Source organism: Oncorhynchus gorbuscha, linkage group LG14 (assembly GCF_021184085.1).
Source record: "Oncorhynchus gorbuscha isolate QuinsamMale2020 ecotype Even-year linkage group LG14, OgorEven_v1.0, whole genome shotgun sequence".
Taxonomy (NCBI): Eukaryota; Metazoa; Chordata; class Actinopteri; order Salmoniformes; family Salmonidae; genus Oncorhynchus; species Oncorhynchus gorbuscha.
In genome coordinates, this window is record NC_060186.1 from 37,885,222 (window position 1) to 37,894,490 (window position 9,269).

Consider the following 9,269-nt stretch of genomic DNA (forward strand, 5'->3'; position numbering starts at 1 on the left):
ATGGAATTTACATAAGATTTGTGATGGCTTTGCCATTCACCGCTGTCTCTTCAACAGGAAACACACCCAACGTGTTGCTGTTCATGAATCATGTTTATCTTTCACCTACAGTATTTATTTGAAGGTTGGTAAGATGTACCCAGGAATAGGACAAATATAAGCACCCACCAAATTATTTAAATTATACTATAACATGAATTCAATTTCTGGCAATGCCCTGATGGAAATGAATACATTGGAGTGGCTTCATTGGTTACTACAGTGCTGATGAACCAAGCTGCTGCACATTCCTCTCTTCGTAGCAAAATACAAACCTATAATGTCTCATTGCCTTTCAACTTAACATTCTTTAATCCCTCCATTTATCCATCTCTGTGACGACAAAAGGAAGACCAATTATCTGAACAAACGCTCTGCTTTCGACGCTGAGCAGTACGGTTGTGAAAAGGCTCAAGGCTTCTTGCGTTGATACATCGATTGTACTCTAAAACCTTGCTTGCTTTTTCCTGGTCAGGTAAAATGTGTTAAATATCTGAAATAGTTTGTTGCATATCTTGATGATATTAGTGTGAAGTGATTTCTAGAAAAATGGCACTTGTGCTGTGTCTGGTCCTAATAATATTTAATACTCTGCATAACAGATCAGCCTCTATCTCATTGACACTCAGCAAATTTGAACAGTACTCTCTACCGGTTGTATTTTAGCATCCATCCAGCGCCGCTTGCTGGTCCTCCCTGGAGAACAGTTAGCAAAGACTAAAACTTATTTGACTGAGCAACATCTGTCACAAACATATAACGCTTTCTTTGCAGAGGCACCAACTGCTTCTTGTACATAGTATCAGGGGTTACATTCAAGTAAAACTAAATTACGGTGACATTCAACATGTGGTAAGACTATTGTCAATTAGGAGGCTAAGCGCTAATCCAGAAATAACGTTTTCATTGTTGTGCAGGATGAAATCCTTGAGCACATGCTAGCAAACAACAAATGTCAATATATTCACTGCATAAATGTGTTAAAACCGTAGCTATATGAATTCACAACATACTTATGTCTCATAGGTGCTGAGCACTGGCAACTAAACATTGCTGTTTGGACCATCATCGGGGAGGGTTCGAGCCGTCCCCTCTGCCTTTTCACATGCATCCCCTTATCGGACTGCCTGGGTGATTGATGGGGAGTGTTCCAAATGGCACCCTTTGCCCTTCGTAGTGTACTACTTTGCCCAGGGCTCATTTGAACACAGCCCTATGGGCCCTGGTCAAAAGTAATGCACTACATAGGGTATAGGGTGCCATTTAGGAGGCAGACATTGAGAATGGGATCAGAAAATAGTTATATGCTGCACTGCAAATGCATGCCAAACACTCCTTTGAAAACAATTGAATCACACTCCAGTTAAAAGGCTAACTGGGGGAAACATGTTTGTTATTAAAATGCTTTATACTCACATCTCATCCTCTGGATTTCCATACTAATGGGCAGGTAAGGGCCCTCACGCGTTCGTATTACTGGGCACACTAGGCCCACTGCCAGTGGCTTCCCTTGCTTTTAACAGAGTGCTTTCAATTCAGATCAATTTAGCCCAATTAAACTGCTTTACGTCCCACCGAGAGTGTTTCAGTGCGGCATTACAAACCACCCTTTTCAATTAAGCTTGATGACTTAAATGTAAATGAAAAGATACATGACAGATCCCCTTGTTTTCATGTTTGAATATATACCATGGATGTCCTGGGTGCCCTTTTGATATCACTGTTAACATGTACTGATAACAAAATGTGAGTTATCATCTTTGGGTCACATCTTGGGTCCCTTGGCCGATAACCAACAATAGGGCCTGTGTGACTGTCTGGAGGACTGTCTGAAGCACAGAGGATAGTGTCTCACTGTTTGTCCCACAGAAAGAGGAGACCTACTAGGTGCATCACAGTACTTACTATTCAATACAGAATTAAATGTGAACAAAGTAAGTGAATGCATAATCAAAGTAACAATTCAGTGAGTCTTCCTATACTTTATACTGACTTTACTGTCCCCATGGGGAAATTTTGTTGCAGTGTCATGTACATGTTTAAAGTGGCATTTAAATACACAACCAAATTGACAATACAACTTTAAGACATACAGTGCCTTGCGAAAGTATTCGGCCCCCTTGAACTTTGCGACCTTTTGCCACATTTTAGGCTTCAAATATAAAGATATAAAACTGTCTTTTTTTTGTGAAGAATCAACAATAAGTGGGACACAATCATGAAGTGGAATCAATTTTAACCATCTTCCCTGTCCCTGCTGGAGAAAAGCAGGCCCAAACCATGATGCTGCCACCACCATGTTTGACAGTGGGGATGGTGTGTCATTGCTTCTCTTTACAACAGGAGTATAGCCTACCTGGCTGGCATGAAAATGTACGTTGGGAATAGCATGCTCCATTCGCTATTTAAGTGCATAGATCACAAGTATTTTTTCCCCATGCCTGTGTTTCCAGACAGGTGCATGGTAATGGTCCATTCTAAATCCCAAAAATATCACATATATATTATTTAGTATATGTAAAGATAAGATTAAATCAAGAGTAGTTTGAATAGCATTACATGCATATTCACATTTGTGGTCACTTTTGAGAATGGTGTTTTCCTGCTAATGGAACATTTGCGCTTATAGCCTACTGCCATGTGTGCATTACTGTGCTTATAATGTGAAGAAATAGCCTAATCATTTATCAATATTTTCAGCTAAAATGTTCTAATCTGTTGCGACAGCCTGATTACCTAAAAAAGTTGTTTTGATGCTAGTGGTTGTATTAATTTGGGATCTATCACATCCCACAAAGCAGAGCTCATGCCTTTCATGCGACTTCTTCAAATCCTCATTACAGTTGCATCATGCAGCCTTAGAATGTATTAAAAAGTATATAAAGTAAAGTATATAGCACAATGTTTGTTTCACAACTAAAGTGACATCACTCTAAATGAAGCATTTAGGAGTACCTGTTTCCTTGTTAACCTATCAATACAGAATAGCCGCATGTGCACACTTCTCCAAATCGTTTGGAGAAAACATCCTTTATGTTTTATTCAGATATGTTCAATTGTATTCTTCATACTATAAAATAATATAAAGCAAATCTTGTCTGCTAAATGAAATAGTGTAGCCTACAGGCATATGGCATAGCCAGATCAGGACCAAACATCAAATCAAACTTTATTTGTCACATTCACCGAATACAACAAGTGTAGACCTCACCGTGAAATGCTTACTTACAAGCCCTTAACAGTGCAGTTCAAGAAGAGTTAAGAAAATATTTATCAAATAAAAAATTATAAATAACGATAGCGAGGGTATATACAGGGGGTACCGGTACTGAGTCTGTGTGCGGAGGTACAGGTTAGTTGAGGTAATGTGTACATGTAGGTAGGGGTGAAGTGACTATGCATAGATAATAAACAGCGAATAGGGGGGAGGTCAATGCAAATAGTCAATTTGATTAATTGCTCAGCAGTCTTATGGCTTGAGGGTAGAAGCTGTTAAGGGGCCTCTTGGTCCTAGACTTGGCGCTCCGGTACCGCAGAGAAAACAGTTTATGACTTGGGTGACTGGAGTCTCTGACAATTTTATGGGCATTCCTCTGACACCGCCTATTATATAGGTCCTGGATTGCAGGAAGCTTGGCCCCAGTGATGTACTAGGCCGTACGCACTACTCTCTGTAGCGCCTTAAGGTCAGATGCCGAGAAGTTGCCATACCAGGCGGTGATGCAACCATCACCGTTTGATAGTGCAGCTGTAGAACTTTTTGAGGATCTGAGGACCCATGCCACATCTTTTCAGTCTCCTAAGGGGAAATAGGTTTTGTCGTACCCTCTTCACGAGTGTCTTGGTGTGTATGGACCATGATAGTTCATTGGTGATGTGGACACCAAGGAACTTGAAACTCTCGACCCGCTCCACTACAGCCCTGTCGATGTTAATGGGGGCCTGTTCAGCCCACCTTTTCCTGTAGTCCACGATCATCTCCTTTGTCTTGCTCACATTGAGGAAGAGGTTGTTGTCCTGGCACCACACTGCCAGTTCTCTGACCTCCTCCCTATAGGCTGTCTCATCGTTGTCTGTGATCAGGCCTACACTGTTGTGTCGTCAGAAAACTTTATGATGGTGTTGGAGTCAAATCAAATCAAATCAAATCAAATTTATTTATATAGCCCTTCGTACATCAGCTGATATCTCAAAGTGCTGTACAGAAACCCAGCCTAAAACCCCAAACAGCAAACAATGCAGGTGTAAAAGCACGGTGGCTAGGAAAAACTCCCTAGAAAGGCCAAAACCTAGGAAGAAACCTAGAGAGGAACCGGGCTATGTGGGGTGGCCAGTCCTCTTCTGGCTGTGCCGGGTAGAGATTATAACAGAAAATGACCAAGATGTTCAAATGTTCATAAATGACCAGCATGGTCAAATAATAATAAGGCAGAACAGTTGAAACTGGAGCAGCAGCACAGTCAGGTGGACTGGGGACAGCAAGGAGCCATCATGTCAGGTAGTCCTGGGGCACGGTCCTAGGGCTCAGGTCCAGCATGGTTGAATAATAGTAAGGCAGAACAGTTGAAACTGGAGCAGGAGCATGGCCAGGTGGACTGGGGACAGCAAGGAGTCCTCATGTCAGGTAGTCCTGGGACATGGTCCTAGGGCCCAGGCCAGTTGAAACTGGAGCAGCAGCATGGCCAGGTGGACTGGGGACAGCAAGGAGTCATCATGTCAGGTAGTCCTGGGGCATGGTTCTAGGGCTCAAGTCCTCCGAGAGAGAGAAAGAAGGAGAGAAGGAGAGAATTAGAGAACGCACACTTAGATTTACACAGGACACCGAATAGGACAGGAGAAGTACTCCAGATAAACAAACTGACCCTAGCCCCCCGACACATAAACTACTGCAGCATAAATACTGGAGGCTGAGACAGGAGGGGTCAGGAGACACTGTGGCCCCATCCGAGGAGTCATGTTTGGCCACGCAGTCGTGGGTGAACAGGGAGTACAGGAGGGTACTAAGTACACAACCCTGAGGGGCCCCAGTGTTAAGGATCAGCGTGGCAGACCTGTTGTTGCCTACTCTTACCACCTGGGGGGGTGGCCCGTCAGGAAGTCCAGGATCCAGTTGCAGAGGGAGGTGTTTAGTCCCAGGGTCCTTAGCTTAGTGATGAGCTTTGTGGGCACTATGGTGTTGAATGCTGAACTGTAGTCAATGAACAGCATTTTCACATAGGTGTTCCTTTTGTCCATGTGAAAAAGGGCAGTGTGGAGTGCGATTGAGATTGTGTCAACTGGATAACATAAGGACAACTCAGAGTATGCTATTCTGTTCTTCTGAAACAGACTACATTTTCTTCATTTCATGCTTCTTTAGACCCGTCTAAAAGAAATAATGGATTTATTGCGATGGTGTAGGCTATATTACATGGATTTATTAGGCTTTTTAAAATGTAGATGTTTCAAAATGCTGTCTGGCCAAAAAGAGTATGACATGCCATAGTCTTTTTGGCCAGAAAGCATCAGATACATGGTCTACATATAGTAAGACAGAGGGGCACTGTTTCACTTTCTCCGTTGAGATCGTTCCAGCCACTTGCGAAATTAAGGAAAGTTTGTAGGTGCACAGTACACTGTTTGGATGTTGTAATTATGGGCTACACATACATGTCCTCTGCCTGGGGGGGAGGGGAGGTTATGCCCCGCTCATGACGCCGCTCGATGATGTGAGGCCTGAGGCAAGTGCCACTTCTGCCTATTGGTAAGTCCGTTACTACTGACCTAGAAAAAAGCATGGCTTACATTTTCCCCATTGAGCCCGTTCAATACTGTGACCTTGGGACTTGTGAGGCGGAGAGCAAATCCCTTTAATTTAAGTTTCTATTTGGGCCTCTACAGTGCGAATTGAAACAAGGTTGACTACCAACAATAATGAATAATGACAAGTCATTTAAAGAGGGTGGTGTGTGGGAACTACACGGCCACTGGCAAGGTTGGGGTTTTCAGCAACAAAAGCAGGAGCTTTGCTGCTCACAAGATTGTCTACTCTGGCCTTATATATATATATATATCCCCGCACCTCTCTGATTCAGAGGGGTTGGGTTAAATGCAGAAGACACATTTCAGTTGAATGCATTCAGTTGTACAACGGACTTGGTATCCCCCTCTCCTTATCCCTTTCCCTTATACCAGACGAGCCTGTGGTTATTGTCAATGCAGTCATATAGGCTAACCTTGGTCAAGACTGCCCCCACCTGGTAGAGTGTTGAACCAGCAGAGGAGTCACTGATGCTCTCCCTGAGGACGGGCAGATTTGATTTGTCTAAGGTCATGAATGGAAATCTCCTATGTGAGGTGGGTATAGTGTTGATGACTTGCTAAAACAGTATCATAATGAATCAGTCAATATACGGCACAGAGTCAACAGATCTCGGGCTGCCCAGATGTCCTCTCTCGGATGTGTTTGTGGAGGAGCTTAGGGCTCAGTCCAAACTGTGAAATCACATAGAAGATTACAAGCAACAACCCCACTCGAGTGAGGCCACACACCTAAATGAATAGGGATCGTCTTGGTCCTGCCTTAGGAATCTTGCTTTAGTTGGAATCCACATCGTAAAGTCGGAAAATGTGACGGATTCCCCAAATAATATGCCGTATTATATGAATGAAACAGAATAGCAGACTGCTAAGCAGACGTTTTACAGGAAGTAACAGAAACAATAAAAAATAGTAAGCAGAACTGATCACAATACATGGTGAGAGTTCTTGTGTATCTGCTTGCGCATGCGAGTCCTACTTTCACATTGTGTGTACTCATGAATATCTGTGCATAGTAGTGCGATCCACTTGATTAACTTTTGTGTGCCTAGCTGCTTTTCTACAGCAGTCGATAGGATCCATTCAGGCCTCAGATAAGTTCGCTCTGTCGGTCACAATAACGGTCTTTCAGCTGCATATCTATCGAAGCTGTAATGGCCCTTTTCTTCCCCCGTCTGTGTGCCCTGCACATTCAGCTCCAGTCAGGTGGCCTTGGAGCATTAAGCCCAGTGGAATCGTTATGTTCTATATTCAAGTATTCAATACTTTAATGTCCTTTCTGCACACATTTATCCCAGGTTTCTACGATTTATGTTTCGAAAGACAACTAAGTATGGGCACAAGGTCCAACATGGGTTAACACGGCTGTGTCGCTTCGGAGACCGGGTGTACAGGTTGCTCTTTGAACGTGGTCTTCTACTAGTCCCCTTTTACGTAGATTGTGCTGTGCAGTCTGGGAATGTAACGTTTGAGACCGCAGTGTGATCATGGACACATGCTTGAAAGCGTTCCACAACCACAGTTCATTATTCCGCTTATCTCACGATTTTAGCATAGAAATAGGAATGGCCGCTGTGTGCCCGCTATAACAAACAGCCCTTATCAACATGACATCCGAGTGTGTACTGTACACAGTAAATAATACCCACTGTACAGGGCATTACTTTTGTCCAGAGTCACATGGGCCCCGGTCAAAAGTGGTACACTGTATTGGGAATAGGGTGCCGTTTGGGACGGAACCAGGCGGACACCATAAGAACTTCTGTCCCCAATAAGTGATTTGTCAACTAAGTTATTCAGCCCGAGGCCAAAGCCCCGTGCTGTGATCTAAACAGATCTCCCTGTCATTAGGCTGGGAGACTTTGGCTTTGACATGAAAGCTATGTGACACCAGTAAGAGCGACAGTTCTGCCCAATCAGTGCCGGCACCCCGGGGGGGGGGGTGACCATATTCCCAGCTTAGGGGACTTGCATATTGGTACTGCTCAGTTGGCACGTTTTTCTTGTTCTCTCAGTTCACAGCTAGATCAGAGACTGCTAAGCAGATGTGCGATAATGACATGGATTTGGTTGTGTTTAGGGCCCACGGCAGGGGAGGTGGGGCACTAAGCAGCCAAAGCTACTGAACCTGCAACTGTAGACCATCTCATTATTTCACTAATATGGCTCACAAATAAAGGCATCGATAAGGAAAAGTCACTAATGAGAAAACAAATGCTAAATAGGAGCTCTCTGAACTGCCCTGGCTGCTTTCAACAGGCACACACAACATCAACAGGCACACACAACATCAACAGGCACACACAACATCAACACGCTGACCGACACACACACGAACACAAAATGCAGGATATTTCACTTAGGCCTTCCGTTATCTTCTTCTTACTGCAGCTTTATCTATCCCTTGTAGAGGGACAATAATACTGATGATAAATAACTGGAAAGAAAAAGCCTTCAATGACTGAAGAAGAAAGGGCGATAGACCAATGACAGGACAGGAGAAACCAGGAGTCATACCATCTATCTACTTTGCCTTATCACAAAATCATGACCTTCTTTGGGGAATTATACATCCAGGCCTACTGTATGTGCAATATTAACAAGAAACACGGATAGTTGTTGCCTATTACACATTCTGAGAATGGCAAACAATGCAAATGCTGTAAAAGAAAAATGGCAGCCAGAGATCGATTTAGCAGAGCAGAGGCTTCTGTTATGCCTCCTCCTAGCTGCCAAATTATTCCAGTCCCACTCATTCACTCCTAGCCCTCATCCCTAATCATCTGCCCACACTACTATGACTGCCAGCCACCGCTGCCTCTCTATACACATGGAACAGGAAAGGGGGATTATTGCACAGTTTGCTGTGAATGAATGAGAGATCCTTCAAATGTAATGGTGCTCTTAAATGATTCATTAGCACAACCGTGTATTCAGGAGGGAAGAATTCACCCCTTTTTTTTAGGAAATCTATCCAGATGTAAAATGAGGACACAGTGAAGGGGGCATTCACATTCAGTTCTGTTAGCCAGGGCATTGAGTGATAGGAACCAATAAATACTCTCTGGTTAATGATGTTGTCAGTGGGGATAATTTATGCTAGAGAGCAACACAAAAGAAGATTGTCCACAAATAACTATTGCTTTTTCCATCCTCATTAAGAAAGACTGAATGCTACTGTTTAGTGCCCGCAGTAGCAAAGCTACTCTTTGTCCCATTGATAGAGGCCATTGTGTGTACCCGAATCTACGGATGACTGTGTCACGATTCCGGAAGCTATGAAACGGATGGAGGATGATAAGCCAATCAATCATTTAGTGTAGAGAGATTGATGCCTTTGGATTTCACAGCACAAAACTGTACTATAGTGACATCAGGCCTCATTCATTTACTAAAGTGTTTCCTTACTGTATGTGCAGTTTATTCTCAAA